Source organism: Crinia signifera, chromosome 6 (genome assembly GCF_055691185.1).
Source record: "Crinia signifera chromosome 6, ASM5569118v1, whole genome shotgun sequence".
NCBI lineage: Eukaryota > Metazoa > Chordata > Amphibia > Anura > Myobatrachidae > Crinia > Crinia signifera.
The window spans coordinates 137,025,217-137,041,407 of NC_139222.1; the positions used below are offsets into that span (position 1 = coordinate 137,025,217).

Sequence of the window (16,191 nt, forward strand, 5' to 3'; positions counted from 1 at the left end):
GGAAATTCAATTAAAGGCAAGGGGGATCTACAGGAATAAGTACCCAGGATTTAAAACAACGTGATTTTGCTACGTGAATAAACGTTGTATGTATGCGCAGTGTCTAGTTACATTAAAAAGGGAGAGCTTGAGGAAAAGCCAGCACCTATGCCCCCATCAGTGATTCCAATGGCTGGGACATGTGCCAGTAATGCCCCCAATAGGGACACTGGCAGGGCTGCACCACCTCACTGGAAGACCACTCCCTGTTATTGTACGTAAAAGGCTCGGTCTCCATACCCCATGCGTAGTACATCTCAGCAGGAACATTAATAGAGAATAACACTATTACTAGCCCCAAGGCAATACTTACAATGGAATTCTGCTCGCACCTCGGGTGGTTTCAAACCAAAATCCATTAGCCGTTTGTTTACCGCGTGGGCAATTAAATAGTGGAAAGAAATGGAGGTCATTATAGCACAAAGTTCTAATATTTTCCTGATCAATGTAAAGGAGGCTCAGGCTAGTTTTGTGTGTGTTTTGGGGTGCACAGGAATGGCAGTCACATGGGCGGTAGTATGAAAAAATTCCCCAAACTGAAATGCTGCTGTATTAGTATGCTGGGTTAGTTCTTAATCCAACACACCTATTCACATACCCGAAGTAGAGGAACAATTTGTCTCTAAATTGCATCGCATACGTTTTGTACGCGATGCAATGAGATGAAATGCAATATAGTACAAAAAGTATGTGCAGTACATTTGGGGCTGTGCGAGCATTGCATCCATTAAATTGTACCGTGTATGGGCACCTTTACAGTTATTAATAGATAAACTGATTTTCAAGAAAAAGGTGCATCAGTTAATGCCAATAAAAAGGATACTTGCACAAGAAAATATAATAACCACCACACAAACTAAAATTATAATCCTCCTCCAATTTTGTCCATTTATTGTATATTTCCTATATTCACATACAATGGGTGCTAGCCTATTATCCACAATGATAGAGATAGATATATATTATATAGGGTTGTTATGATAGGGTTGTGGATATAATAACCAGCCCAGTTCTATCCATACAGTAACAAGGTAGCAATAAAAATTACATGATACCCCACAAGTGGCTTCGTAATCTAGATAGTAGCACTAGAGACAAACTGAGAAGCCTAGAGCATAAATATACGTCGACCGTCATAATGCACCATGCAGACAGTGATGAAATGTCGACATGGATCCACGTTAGAATTTCTCTATATCATCTCTGGTGGTCGAATGCTGACTTACCAGCTTCGTGCAGCTGAAGTGGCATCTTTCAGTTCCCAATGGCCACATGACTGTCACTTCACAGATCATAACTTTTGCCATTAGAAATGTTCGCATTGGCAATTATCCCAAGAATTTTATATAGCCCATAATTAAATGTTCAAAAATTTTTCTTAATTCTTGCATGTGACTTCCAAATTATACATAATAATAAAAATGCATAAAACAACTGGTCCTGACTCCCAACTTCAGAAATAAGTCCAGGTCTGGAATTACCCCAATTCCACACATAACCAGGCAGATTTAAATCGTCTGCATAGCATCTTTATTACACTAATTCACTAAAGCAAAAAACAATGTATTACAGGGGGGGGGGCAGCCTACAACCATATAAGCAATATTTTAAAAATCATGATTAATGTTTGTTAATGTGCTGGTGTTATTGTGAAAAACTAACCTTCAGGACCATACACACTGGCCGACAACACCCTGAGGTGCCCCTGTACTACAAATAATAGTATCAGAATGGCACTCGCTGGTCCTCACATGCTGTGGGCGGTTAGTAAGGTAATCAAGGCTCCAGGTGATTAGATGATGATCTGTTGATAAATCAACAGCTGCAAACACCACCAAGTACACAGAAGGTCTATCACTGCCAGACTTAGGACCTTATTCTGGTCCTTTCACTCCCCTGCGTATTCGCACAGGGGGGCGATGTTTTGTGACTGCGCATGGGCATATACTTTTATGCAGCCGTTTTTTTGCTGTCCCGTACACACCTAGCAGTGCGGGCGGGGAGGCGTGTGGGGATGGCAACATGCTGCGACAATGAGAATGACCAGCATTTCATGGGCATTCCCATGAAAACGTTGGGCACTCCTATTGAAATGGGCCAATGACACAGGTGCGGGGGGAGGTCAGCTGATGTTAGCAGATGTCAGCTGCCCACCCACTTCCCTCACAGGGCGCTGGTAGATGTGAAGCACCAGAGAGGTGTCTCAGATCTGTGAGTGCCGTAGATATCATTCAATGGTTGGAGACCATCGAATGATTTCCGCCCCGCATGCAAGCTGCGAATGGATGTTTATGCAAAACATCTATTCGCATGTGTGCAGGGAAACTCAGCATGAGAAGGGGGGCTGGCAGCTGTGCAGGTGGAGTTTGGTGGACTCGCAAAGCTTTTCAAAGTCAACCAGAATAAGGTCCTTGAGCTACATGTTGTGTACATGAACCAACACTATTTTGTACATATATAAAAAAAAAAAAAAAACAGCTGGCTTTGTTTAGAATCCTTCTATTCCAAACCATCTATGTTTCCTCCAAGTGAAAATACACTTGAAAAGCTACTCCCACCTCTATTGATCCAACAAAAGAATCCATATTTACTCATTTATTGTTAGAGATGTCAAATGGAAATGACGGAACCCTTCAGAAATGCACATAAGAACGCATATGTAGAAGTGAGGTAAAATTATAGGGTACTTGTGTATTATCACGGCGCCCGCGAAATCGGCCACAAATTGGATGTGATATAGCGGCCGATTTTCCGCTACTTTCTGCCGATTTTCCTGCTATTCCATCCTTGCACACCCCCACTACCCAAGTCAGGCCGAAGTGTCATCCCAACCTGTTCATACCCCCACTATCGCCGTGGAGTTGATTTTACAAAGCGTGGTGAGCGCAGCGAGCCACCGAGCCCCGCGAGGGGACACTGAAAATGTTCCCGAAGCGTGGCGAGCGCAGCGAGCCCCGTGAGGGGACACTGATTACTTGATTTGCATTCCGCATCCGCTCGCCACGCTTTATAAAGTAAACTCCACGCCGTCGTGGATCATGGGGGTATGAACAGGTCGGGAGGACGCGTCCGCTCGCCACGCTTCGGGCTGACTTGGATAGTGGAGGTGTGCAAGGATGGAATAGCATGCAAGTCTGCTGCTAAATCGCATTGCAGATCGAATCGGCCACAACCGGCCGCTAAATTGTATGCGATATCGTGTGCGATTTAGTTTAAAATCGGGCACCGTGATAATACACAAGTACCAATTATAGTTAACCAAAAGCATGGGTAATGTACTGGGAACCTTTTTTTGGTACTTGTGTACTATCACGGCGCCCATCGCATCGCAGACCATATCGCATGTGATGCGATATTGGCCGATGTTGTACAATGGCATACAATGCCATACAATTCGATGGGATGCAATTATAAATTGTATAAGCACCCTAATGGGTACTTACAATGCTTAAATGCACCCCCACGCCACCCCCCCCAGTATAAATGTGAACCTGAAGCGTGGCGAGCGCAGCGAGCCCGCGGTACGTGTCCTATGACCTTTTCATACCCCCACTATACACAACGGCGTGGAGTTGATGTTATAAAGTGTGGCGAGCGCAGCGAGCCACCGAGCCCAGAGTGTGACGAGCGCAGCGAGCCCCGCGGATACCTTCACAGGTATCCGGGTCCCCTCGCCACACTTTATAAAATCAACTCCACGCCGACATGGATAGTGGGGGTATGAAAAGGTTGTAGGACGCGTACCGCCACCGCTCGCCACGCTTTGGGTTCACGTTTATGCTGGGGGGGGGGGGGTGCATTTAAGCATTGTAAGCACCCATTAGGGTGCTTAAAAGCACACATTAGGGTGCTTATACAATTTAATAGCGTTAAAATTGCATTGCATGCCATAGGGATTAAAAAAAAAATCGGGCGACTAATTATCGGGGCGCCGTGCTAGTACACAAGTACCCTTTTTTTTTATTATTAAAGAAGTGCAAACACGATAATCACTGTGAAAATATTATATAGCCGCCCTAATTGTTGTGGTTAGAATATAGATGTGTACGTACATCAACTCAGAAATATAGAAAAACTAGCCCCAAATCCCTACTTAACGCATATTTCTGATCTCACCTCAGGTGAATGTTACTAGAAAGCCACTTCAAGTAGGGCTTTCGGGGCTATTCATGAACTTACAGCTGCATCACACCTGGGAGCTGCAGCCTAAGGCAGTTAAGGCTGGGAATTATCTCAGGAAAAGATGGCAGATGCTCTAGCTAAATACCCCAGTCAAAACAATCATCCTCAAACAAATATAAAATCATTGAGGACCAGATTCATTTACTCGACTTAGCCCAGTGGTAGCCAACCCTAGCCTACGAGAGCTACCAACAGTTCACATTTTCCAGACAACCTAGCTGCTGCACAGCTGCACTCAATCACTGACACATTTTAAAAGATACACAGATGGAGCTAATTAGCTCACTTGTGATTCTGTGAGGAGACCTGCAAAACATGCACTGTTGGTAGCTCTCGAGGACTAGGGTTGGCTACCCCAGACTTAGCCAATGGTTAATTACCAAGGCTCAGTGAAATCAAGACAAATGTAGTAGTATAGCCACTACAAGGTGGTTACTGTGATATCTGGATATATAGGATAATGGCAATACATTTCAATCCAAATGGCAACATTTGCTAGGTTCCAAAGAATGTCACCATGCATATAAGACCATCAACCACACTAGATTTTTCCTTCTCCTACCTGAACTACAGTACCAGTTTTCTTATATCTTCCACGTGAATTACAAAGTTACTAAAAGCCGTATTAAACTTCCCAAAGACATTAAACATCATACAGCTTATGGGCAGCATTTTTGTTTTGAGCATAACGTGTAACAAAAATCAGAAGACTACTTACAAATCAGAAGAAGTGGCATGAACCTCTTCGGTAAGAGCAAGATAATTCCAAACAAATTCATAGGCAATGTGAAATCCCTGGGAAAAATGTAAATACTGAGAGCCTCAGAGAAATATACTCAACAAAGCGATGCTGTTATGGCCTAATGTAGTGGTTCCCAAACTTTTATGTATCGAGGCACCCTAGAGAATTTTTTTCATGGCACACCTAAACCAAAAGTCTCTTATTGACATATTTTCAACAAACACATGAAGTAATTTGTGGTTATGGGGGAAATTTACTAAAGGAAATTTGTAAATAAATAGGTGTATTTGTATCCAGAAATACACTTATTTTTGACATTTACTATCCCGAAAATATGCTAATTTGTATTAATGTGCTATCAATACGAATAGCCGTATTTTCGGGATAGTAAATGTCAAAAATAAGTGTATTTCTGGATACAAATACACCTATTTTTTTTTTACAAATTTCCTTTAGTAAATTTCCCCCTATATGTCATTCTTATGTTCAATTACTTGGTATGGGACAGGGTACTCTCCAGCGGTTTGAGAACCAATGGCCTAATGGATATTGTCAAATATCCATCTTGATTTATTAAACCCCATACAAACTAAACAAGAAAAAACAAGAATTTGGTACTTACCGATAATTCCTTTTCTCCGAGTTCACAGGGGACACTGCAAAGTCTGCTTACGCTGGGTAGTTTGAGTGATGGTTGGAGTCGGCACTTTAAATTTATTTGACGTGTGACAGGCTCCTCCCCTCTATCCCCCCTCCTAACTCCAGTCTTGAAAAAACTGTGCCGGAGAGGAGAGAGAGAAAAGACCAGAAAACCCCCAGAAAGAGGAAAATAGAGACCAGGAAGAATCAGACACATACTCCTGCCATCGCCAGCCACACTGCAACTTACCCAATGTCTCTGCGCTGGGTGGGCGCTCAGTGTCCCCTGTGAACTCGGAGAAAAGGAATTATCGGTAAGTACCAAATTCTTGTTTTCTCCTTCCTTCACAGGGGACACTGCAAAGTCTGCTTACGCTGGGGACGTCCCAAAGCTACCCCCACGGGTGGGAGAGCGCTGAGAACATTGCAGAACCGCCCGACCAAAACTGGATGCTGCGGTTGCAAAAGTATCAAATCTGTAAAACTGGATAAACGTCTGAGAGCTGGACCACGTGGCCGCCCTACACAGCTGCGTCATAGAAACGCCCCTGGCCGCCGCCCAAGAAGGGCCAACAGATCTTGTAGAATGAGCTGAAATAGTCAAAGGGGCCCTAGTTTGTGAAAACACATAGGCCTGCTTAATTGTGAGACATATCCAACGAGCCAACGTCTGCTTTGACGCTGGCCAGCCTCTTTTATTGGCATCATACAAAACAAATAGAGCATCAGACTTCCGAATGTCCCTTGTTCTATCCACGTAAACCCTCAAGGCCTTGACTACATCCAAAGAACTGGACTCTCCCGTCAATCTGGGAACCACAATGGGTTGGTTCATATGATAGGCTGACACCACCTTCGGAAGAAAATCTAACCTCGTCCTGAGCTCCGCCCTGTCCTCATGAAATATGAGAAAAGGCGGCCGACACGAAAGAGCACTAAGGTCTGACACCCTTCTTGCAGAAGCCAAAGCCAGCAGCAAGATAGTTTTCCAAGTCAGCAACCGAAGATCAATTGATTCCAGCGGCTCAAATGTGTCGGACTGAAGAAACGACAGCACTAAAGGTAAATCCCACGGTTCCGTCGGAGTCCTTCCCGGTGGTTGTATACGGAGAACCCCTTTTAAGAATGTCTGGACTTCCGGCAACAAAGCCAGTCTTCTATGGAAAAACACAGATAATGCTGAAATCTGCACCTTTAACGATCCAAGCCGCAGACCCGCCGAAAAACCCGCTTGCAGGAAACGTAGCAGGCGCGCCAGACAGAACACCGTTGTGGGCAAACGCTTCTGTTCGCACCACCGAACGTATGCCTTCCAAATCCTATAATAGTGCAACGAAGTAACCTCCTTCCGTGCCCTGAGCATCGTAGGGATTACTTCCTCCGGAATCCCCCTTCTCTTTAGTAGGGTGGTCTCAACAGCCACGCCGTCAAACGTAGCCGCCCTAAATCGGGGTAAGTGAACGGCCCTTGAAGCAGAAGATCTTCCCGAAGAGGAAGCCGCCAAGGCTCGTCCGCCAACAGACGTTGCAGATCCGTGTACCAGGAACGCCTGGGCCAATCCGGGGCCACCAGTATTACCGTTGTCCCCTCCCTCTTGATCCGTTTGAGTAGCCTCGGAATGAGAGGAAACGGCGGGAACAGGTAAACCAGTTCGTAATTCCACGGCGCTGACAGGGCATCCACTGCCACCGCCGCTGGATCCCTTGTGCGTGCACAATAAAGTGGAACCTTGTGGTTTAGCCTGGAGGCCATCAGATCGACCTGAGGTACTTCCCAACGCTGTGTGATCTGAAGGAACACCTCTGGGTGCAGAGCCCACTCTCCCGGGTGGAGATCCTGGCGACTGAGGTAGTCCGCCTCCCAATTCTCCACCCCGGGGATGAAGATGGCCGAAAAAGCCAACGCATGACGCTCCGCCCACTGCAGAATTGGAGTCACCTCCTGCATGGCCCTTCTGCTCTTTGTCCCTCCTTGGTTCCGAATATATGCTACTGCCGTAGCATTGTCGGATTGAATCCTTACAGCCCGTCCTTTGAGGATCGGCGTCGCCTGTACCAGAGCCAGACGAATAGCCCGCAGCTCCAAGATGTTGATCGACATCCTTGCTTCCTGTGCGGACCACCTGCCCTGAAATTGGTGATTCAGAACGACCGCCCCCCAGCCCCTGAGGCTGGCGTCGGTTGTGAGGATGGTCCAATCCTGCACAGTGAAGCTGCGACCTTCCAGCAGGTGCGTCGTGTTGAGCCACCAAAGAAGAGATAGCCTTGTTTGAGGATTCAGTGTTATCCGCTTGCGCAAATGCAAGTGGGACCCTGACCATTGACGAAGAAGGTCTAACTGGAAAGTTCGAGAATGAAAACGTCCGAAAGCAATCGCTTCGAAAGAAGCTACCATCTTTCCCAAAAGACGTATGCATACATGTGCCGTCAGCTGATGGTCCTGAAGAACTCTCCTGACTAAATCCTGAAGGGACTGAATCTTTTCCAGAGGGAGGAACACCCTGTTCTGAACCGTATCCAGGATTAGACCCAGAAAAATCAAGCGTTGAGACGGGATCAACTGAGATTTTTTGTAGTTCAAAATCCAGCCATGCTGAACCAGAAACTGGCATGTCATCAGTGCATCCCTCCTGAGCTGGTCCGCGGACGATGCCTTTATCAATAGATCGTCCAGGTACGGAATCACGGTTATGCCTCGTAACCGGAGCGCCTCCACCATACAGGCCATTATCTTTGTAAAGACCCGCGGGGCCGATGCAAGGCCAAAAGGTAGGGCTTGAAATTGATAATGCTGATGCTGCATCGCAAATCTGAGATACTTCTGATCCTGCTCCCAAATTGGGACATGCAGATATGCATCCTTTACGTCGAGTGAAACTAAAAATTCTAGTGGCTCCAGACTTGCAATGACTGTTCGGATAGACTCCATCTTGAACTTCTGATACAGGATGTAATTGTTGAGCCCCTTCAAGTTTAGAATCGGTCTTAACGATCCGTCCGGTTTTGGCACGACAAAAAGATTTGAATAGAACCCCTGACCGCGTTGGCCTGGCGGCACCGGAATAATGACCCTGGACAGAAGTAAAGTCTGAATAGCCTTCTGAATCCCATCTTGCTTTGCTGCCTCTACCGGTAGACCGGAAGTAAAGAATCTTCTGGGCGGAGGGGAGACGAATTCCAAGGCATACCCTCGGATCATAATAGACCGAACCCAATTGTCCGTGCAAGTCTGAAGCCACTGTTCTCGAAAAGAAAGCAGTCGTCCTCCCACTCTGGGATCCCCCAGGTGGGCCGGAAACCCGTCATGCCACGGGCTTGTCTGCGGGTTTGTTTTCTGGACGACGAGAGGTTGCTGTGGAAGACAACGCAAAGGAAGACATGGTCCTGCCTCTTCCTCTGCCCGCCGCTGCAGCTGCTCCCCTGGGCTTTCCCCTAAACCTAGAGGAGCCCCGAAAGGACCGAAAGGACGGCCCAGCAAAAGGCCTCTTAGGGGGAGTCGGAGCTGACGGCAAGAAAGTGGACTTCCCCCCCGTGGCCTGGGCTATGAGCTTATCCAGCTCCTGCCCAAACAACACCTCACCTGAAAAAGGTAAAGCCTCCACCGCCTTTTTTATCTCGGCTTCGGCCTGCCACGACCTCAGCCACAAAGTACGTCTGGCTGAGATAGAAGAAGCAGAAATTCTGGCTGCCATCTCCGCCGAATCTCTAGCCGCTTCCCCCAGGTACACCGCCGATTCCCTTATGTGCTCTGCCAAAGGAATCAATTCCGCTCTAGGGCGACCTGATTGAAGCCCCTTTACCAACTCCTCTGCCCATACTTCCACTGCCCTGTTCACCCACGAACTGACCAGTGCTGGCCGAATTAAGACTCCAGCATTAGTGTAAATGGACTTCAGAGTTGTCTCCAACCTACGGTCAGAGGGCTCCTTCAAAGCCACTGCTGTAGGGACAGGTAACGTAGTCTTCTTGGATAACCGGGAGACCGACGTATCAGCTGGAGGCGGGGTTTCCCACTGCACACGACTTTCCTGAGGAAACGGGTAGTAAACATTAAACCGTTTAGACATTTGAAATTTCTTATCTGGCGTCTTCCATGCCTTAAGCAATGGTGCTTCCAGTTCCTCAGAGAAAGGAAAAGTAACCGCCGCCTTCTTCCTTCTGCTGAACAAAGACACTTGGGCCGGCGGATTCTCCTCTTCAATATCAAGAGTAATCCTAACCGCCGAAATCTAACCGCCGAAATCAAAGCCTCTATACCCTGAAGATCGTCAGATGACTGAGGCTCATCAGGATCCCGAACCTCCGCCACCTGCATGTCAGGGTCTATGGTGTGCGAAACATCCCCCTCCTCAGGAGCAGCCTCAAAAAAGACCTCCTCCTCGTCCTCTGAATCATGCAGCAAAACAGGCATAGTGCGCTTTTTCGCTGCCCCTGGCAGGGGGGGCAAAGAACTTGCCGGCGCCTGAACAGTTTTAACCAAAGAGTCCACCGAATGAACCAGCGCCCTGGCCCAGGAAGGCTCCGCAGAGGACACCGAAGACAGGTGGTTATAGAATACCTCCCTATCCCTACGGGACTCTGCTAGTTCCGCTGCAATTGCTGACATAATGGAACTCATGTCAGTAGCAGCAGACGCCTCAGGCTGCGGCACAGGCACAGGAGAAGCTCCTGGCCCCTTGTAACAGGGCTCACATAAATGTACACCCTTAACATGCTGGGTAAACTTGGCTTCACAGCGTTTGCAGACAAACAGCTTGTGTGAGCCCTTAGAAGCAGTAGCCTTGGAGGACATTGCGCAGCCCACACACACACACAGAGTATTATAGGAAGACCACCAACAGCCCCCCAACAACACCCTAAAGGCAGATAGGGGAGAGGAGCCACCAATCCCACAATGAGCCCAGACCCCACCGCACTGTGTTACCAACACACTCCCTCCCACAGAACAGCAGCACTTACAGCACCGTTGAGCGGAGGGACAAACGCTGTGGACCTGGAAGCTGACAGCGTTCCGGAGCCCTGAAGCCTGCCTCGTGGGGTAGAGAACGCCGACTGTGCGCTCCAGCCTCTTCCGGTATTTTATATCCGGGACGGCTGTCCACGCGCGAGCAGCGCGTCATCAAAAGCAGCTTCTGCCGGTCAGAGCGTCACGCTGACCGGCGCCACACCGCGCCGTAGCGCTATCTTCTGCCTGGTCCCCCTGGTCGCGTGGCAGTGACCTCGGGCACCGAGGCAAACCGCGTGCGGCTGCGACGGTACCCCCCCGGCGCGGTGGCAGCCCGGTGGTCCGGGTCACAGAGGAACCCCGCATGCGGCGTCGACCGGACCCCCAGGGGGACTCCCACGGAGCAGCGCAGACAGCGGCACACTGTCTGCCTGTTGTCAAAATAAAAATACACAAAAAAAAATAAAAATAAAATAAAATAATCTCCTAAGGAGACCTGTGTCCGGGGACCGACTCCTCCGGCACTTTTTTTAAGACTGGAGTTAGGAGGGGGGATAGAGGGGAGGAGCCTGTCACACGTCAAATAAATTTAAAGTGCCGACTCCAACCATCACTCAAACTACCCAGCGTAAGCAGACTTTGCAGTGTCCCCTGTGAAGGAGAAACAGATATCGCCCATCTTTTACTTTTTAGTCATTGTGTACACTCAATATCATTAACGATGCACGCCCCCGCACATCTGTTCAATATAGACAAGGGAGTAAATCGTTAATGGAGGTCCCCACTCCCCCCTGCCGACATTGCTCACCCCCATCGGCGACCATTTATGCAATTGCTGATGTGGGCCCGTGACCCCTCGAATATCACCGGGTACACACAATGCCTAGTATGTACCCAGCATTAGTATAACCTTTAGACATCTGCATTTATAGGAGTATCAGTAAATGTTTAAGTGTAATCCATAAAAAAAGTAGCCAATCATCATGTTTTACTTTGCAAATAATGGATTTAACCCTCCTACACTTGAGTGGGGTCACAGTGACACTTTCCCTCTGTTTAAAGTGCAGCATGTAAACACTCCAATTGAAATACCACCCCCCCCCCCCCTCCTTTCAGTAAAATGGGAAGATATTATATGGACACTTATCACTGATGGGGACTGATGCAGAGTTGGAGGCAAGTTAGTTGTAATTACTCCCACATAGTGAGCACCAAGAAAAATAGTGAAAATTCACCTGTGTGCAACCACACCACCCTTATCCATGTATGGTTTCATATCACTCAACTCGATCAGTGCGCACTTACACTAGCTCTGCACATGATGCACGAGATACACCTGAAACCTTTGTAGCTCCTCATACGCATAATTCTGCATACCGTGCAATTGAAATGGCATGCCCTCACTGAACTATTTATGTATGCCCTGTTACCACCCAATTATGTTTCTTCAGTCGCAAGCAAAGATTGTACTGAATGCGCACGACTCTGCACCGCCCATAGTTGCATGCACTCGGCACAAAGCCAGCCGAGAGAAAACACCCAGGAAACATTGCAAAACTTACTAGTGTTCTGCACAGCATCAGCCACAAAGGATTTCAAATCATTCACAATAGAGCTTTTTGGCAGTTGCCCAAAGTGCTCAGTATCATACTTCAATGGAAAGCCAATATAATATTAAGGCCCGGAACATACACACTTGGGCAACTTTGATCTGAAAGCAGCTCAGTTTTGTCTTTTGAGCCTCTTTTAGCAAAAAACACGCCCAGTGTGTACAGGTCAACGGTGAGCGCTCCCACATCATCGCCAGCAGCACAGCAGATGGGTGTCGGGGTGGATGGCTTTCCATAGTGTCCTGCTATGGAAAGTCATCCACCCACAGGAAAATCGCTAAACTCTCAGTGTATATGCACTGAGCAATTTTCAGCCCAGTGATTTCCCCATTATCGCTGTCCATACATGCTGGACAAAAGCACCCAGTGTGTATATACCTTTACTGTAATTTGTGAAATGTAGAAACACTGTTACTCCACAACTGCAATGCTATAAAAATTATTTGTGTAGTAAAGGCCCATACACACTGGGCGACTGAGCTGAAAGCCGCTCAAAACAGCCTGTTTGAGCGGCTTTCAGCTCAAAGCCGCCCAGTGTGTATGCCCCAGCGATGAGCGCTGCTGCGCACTCCCGCATCATCGCTGGGAAAGCCGTTCATCTGCCGTTTATACCAGCAGATGAGCAGCGTTGAGGGCGGCTTTGCATAGCTCTGCGCTATGCAATGCCGCCCCCTCCGTCGGCGCCGGGCAGGGGGAAAGCCACTCAGTCTGTATGCACTGAGCAGCTTTCCCCGCAGCAATGATTGACATCATACACGCTGGGCATAGTCGGGGAAATCTTTGTCTGTGTGCGTGGACATGTGGTAGGGAATATAGAGTGTAAGCTCCACTGGGGCAGGGACTGATGTGAATGTTCCAATATTCTCTGTAAAGCGCTGCGGAATGTGTATGCGCTATATAAGAAACTGGAATTAAATAAATAAAAGCATCTGTGACATGACCCTTATAGCTCCTGTTTATAGGAATATGTCCACTATGTAGGTCAACTGAGTAGAGACATTGTGTTATATGGATAAATACAAATATCTCAATTAAAGGGGGAAAAAAAAAAGTTCCTTGAATGAATGCTAGGGCATTTACACTGCATTGGTGAACCTGTTACATCAGTGGTGGGGAACCTCAGGCCCGGGGGCCGTATGCGACCCCCGTAGCCGGTCTTAGTGCCCTCCTACCCACCCGGCGGCTTTGCCGGGAGTCAAGTACAGGGGACTTCTTGCGAGAGGTCGGTAGTTCTTGTGAGATTCCTCTTAATCAGCAGCAACTGGAGACTGTCAGTCCTATTCAGCGGCAGCCGCCGGAGCGTGGGACGGCTGCAACAGGACAATTTGTAAGATAAATTTTTATATATGGCCCCCGAAGGATTTTTCCACCATACAATTGGCCCTTGGCACAAAAAAGGCTCCCCACCCCTGTGTTACATATTATATAACTTTTCCTAAATCAGTTTCCACATTTTGTATACACAAATGTCTTTCCTACTGAGCACTCAGATTTTAATAAAAACAGTAGTGCACATTTAAAAAACACAAAGGGAGTAAAACATTTTAGAACAGATTGATCATTTTGCATTTCTTCTTAATTAAAATTACATTTTTTTTGTTTAGCAACATGCTATAAAAGTCACAATACTGCCTAACAAGTGAGCGTGACAACGTCAGTGTCAGGCAACAGGGTCATCGTGAATTCTGGAAAAAGCATATCCAAGAGATAAAACCCCCCAAAAAAAAAAGTTTTCTTCAGCAAACATGCCTGAAGGAAAAACAATAAAAGTTCAGGCATGATGGTTACCTGGTACTTATATACCAGCATTATAAACATGAATGGCAATACAGAACTACACTTATCTATTTTGCTGTGAGTCTTTACATAACCTTCACCAATCCATATGCCTATATAGTCTAATACTATGAACAATAACACTTTCAATTTATAAACTATAAGATGAAGTGGCATCTGTGGTAGTCCACATACTTTGCATACAGAACATACAGACCATTTCATAAACAGCAATAAAGGCCCCCATACACTGGTGCTATATGGCCTGTTTTCATGTGATTGTGATGCATTGCTCGACAGATCTCATGAAAACTGACACATCGCAGGTGGTTTTGTAGCAATTGTGATGCCAGGTGCACCTCACATCTCAATTGCAGAATTCACTGGCTGCCATAAATATTTCTTGTATATACCCTGCTAGGATCGCATGAGATACATTGTATGCAGTCCTTTTGCGTACAATGGATCATATGCGATCCTATCCCCCGGGAAGGTCCCATCCACATTGCAAGCAAAACGCATGCAACCAGTTGCTGAGATACATCTCACCAGTGTATGAGCACCATACATTGCGTGACATTATAAGGAGTATAATTAAACAAGGTAAAGGACAATGAGAAAAGGAGTGTCATAATATGATCAAAAAATGTAAATATTAAGTTGCAAATATCACCATTAAATGTCTTTATACCTTCATCAGTCTTGGTTTAGTACAGCTAAAATCTATTATTTAAAATAACAACCATAAAAATCTGCATAAACACTAAATGGGAAGGTCATACTATCATAAACAAAAATAACACATTGAGTGTGAATAAACGTGTTGTGTTAACTAAGCGTTAACTATAAAGTGAGCGGTTATTATATATGTATTTTCTTGGCGGTATGCTTAAAATACCTGTATTTAGAATGCATACTGACACACCTGCATTTGGGGTAAAAGTGGGGCACTTTAACCAGTGCAGCAAGCTAATTAGCACAGACTAAGGGTACAGTATGTAACGACCCCTTTTACACGTCTATAGTGACAGTCCATAAGCACAGGGTGGGGTAGAGTATACTCCTTGTCTGTTCTAGGTGATGGAAGTGATGGCTGAGAGCAGGTAAAGCATTGCCCCTCCCTAGGCCTGGGCCTCCATAGGCTATGCCTACCACCCTGTCTATTCCAGAGATGGCACCCCATGAATATTACATAATGCAGAGCCCCGTAGTAGTGAGGCCTGCAGAGAACAATATAATTTGCCTTATTGCGGCCTAGAAGCCCCAGGCCTTGCCTAAGCAATGGATATGTGGCCACTAGCACCCCCTGACAGGGCCTCGGCCTATATTCCTCATCATAAACAGTGTCTGGGCTTCCCGCCCGGGTAACGCTCTTACTCACCCTCCCACCCGGGGTGTCTCGGTCCATGGCTCCCGGGAAGCTTCCTTCCTGTCCTCGGCCTCCTCCTCCGCCGCTCACGTCACTACACCGAGCACCCCCCTCCGTGCGCGCCCCCGGTGCCGCGCAGCTACGTGGCCGCTGCCCGCTCCGTGCCGGGTGCGCGCTTGCCTGGGCTCAGCACCCGCGAGCGAGAACACGCATGCGCACTTACCGGGCAGCCAGGGTCGTCGCGCAGTGCGCATGAAAGAACGTTACCAGACCAAAGCGTGAACGTCGCGTTCAGCAGGCCGCACATGCGTAGTACATGCCGGTGACCGAATACACACAACCATTACACATAGCGCCGCGTTATAGGTTTCCTGGGTCGGATGAACGGGTTCAGGTTTGTGCAACCACTAGGCAGAAGGAAAGCAGTTATCTGCTTGTCTGCGCTTTCAGGCGGAGTGCTCAGGCCTTACGTGCATAGCACACTGCGATGCATGTGCTTCAATAAAATGGCCGCTGCATTAGACCTGCTTTTGCATCAGATTTTAGCGGCACTCGATGACCGATGTGTAATTTTGTAAACACACCCATAACAAGGTGCTGGTAGTACTGAGCATGCTCAGACGGAGTGAGAGGAGGAAATAGGTCAGTAGCAGTAGGGCTTTGTTGGAATATGTAAGCGCACAGGGCGCGTGCGTGACCAGTAGGCGGAGCTGCGGCGCCCGGAGGAGGAGTCAGAGATCCCAATGCCTGGCCTCTCGCTCAGCTGTTACTATAGAGCAGGGGTGGCTAACCAATCAGAGGCAATAAGCCAAAACATATGTTATGGTAAGACAAAGAGCCGATATCCTGCACAGAATGGGAGTGTGCTATCTCACACAAGGCCACACCCT

The 16,191-nt window shown here is 47.4% G+C and overlaps 1 protein-coding gene across 3 annotated transcripts in view; it reads right to left on the reverse strand.

The window, feature by feature from the left end:
* The window catches only part of ZNF652 (zinc finger protein 652), a 55,117-nt gene extending 39,246 nt beyond the window's left edge, over positions 1 to 15,871 (reverse strand). The window contains exon 1 of one of the 3 annotated variants that reach the window (XM_083147328.1): positions 15,525 to 15,871. The gene's annotated coding sequence lies outside the window, so the exon portion shown is untranslated. The other 2 variants (XM_083147327.1, XM_083147329.1) reach the window with 2 other exon arrangements.
* Between the last annotated feature and the right edge of the window lie 320 nt (positions 15,872 to 16,191).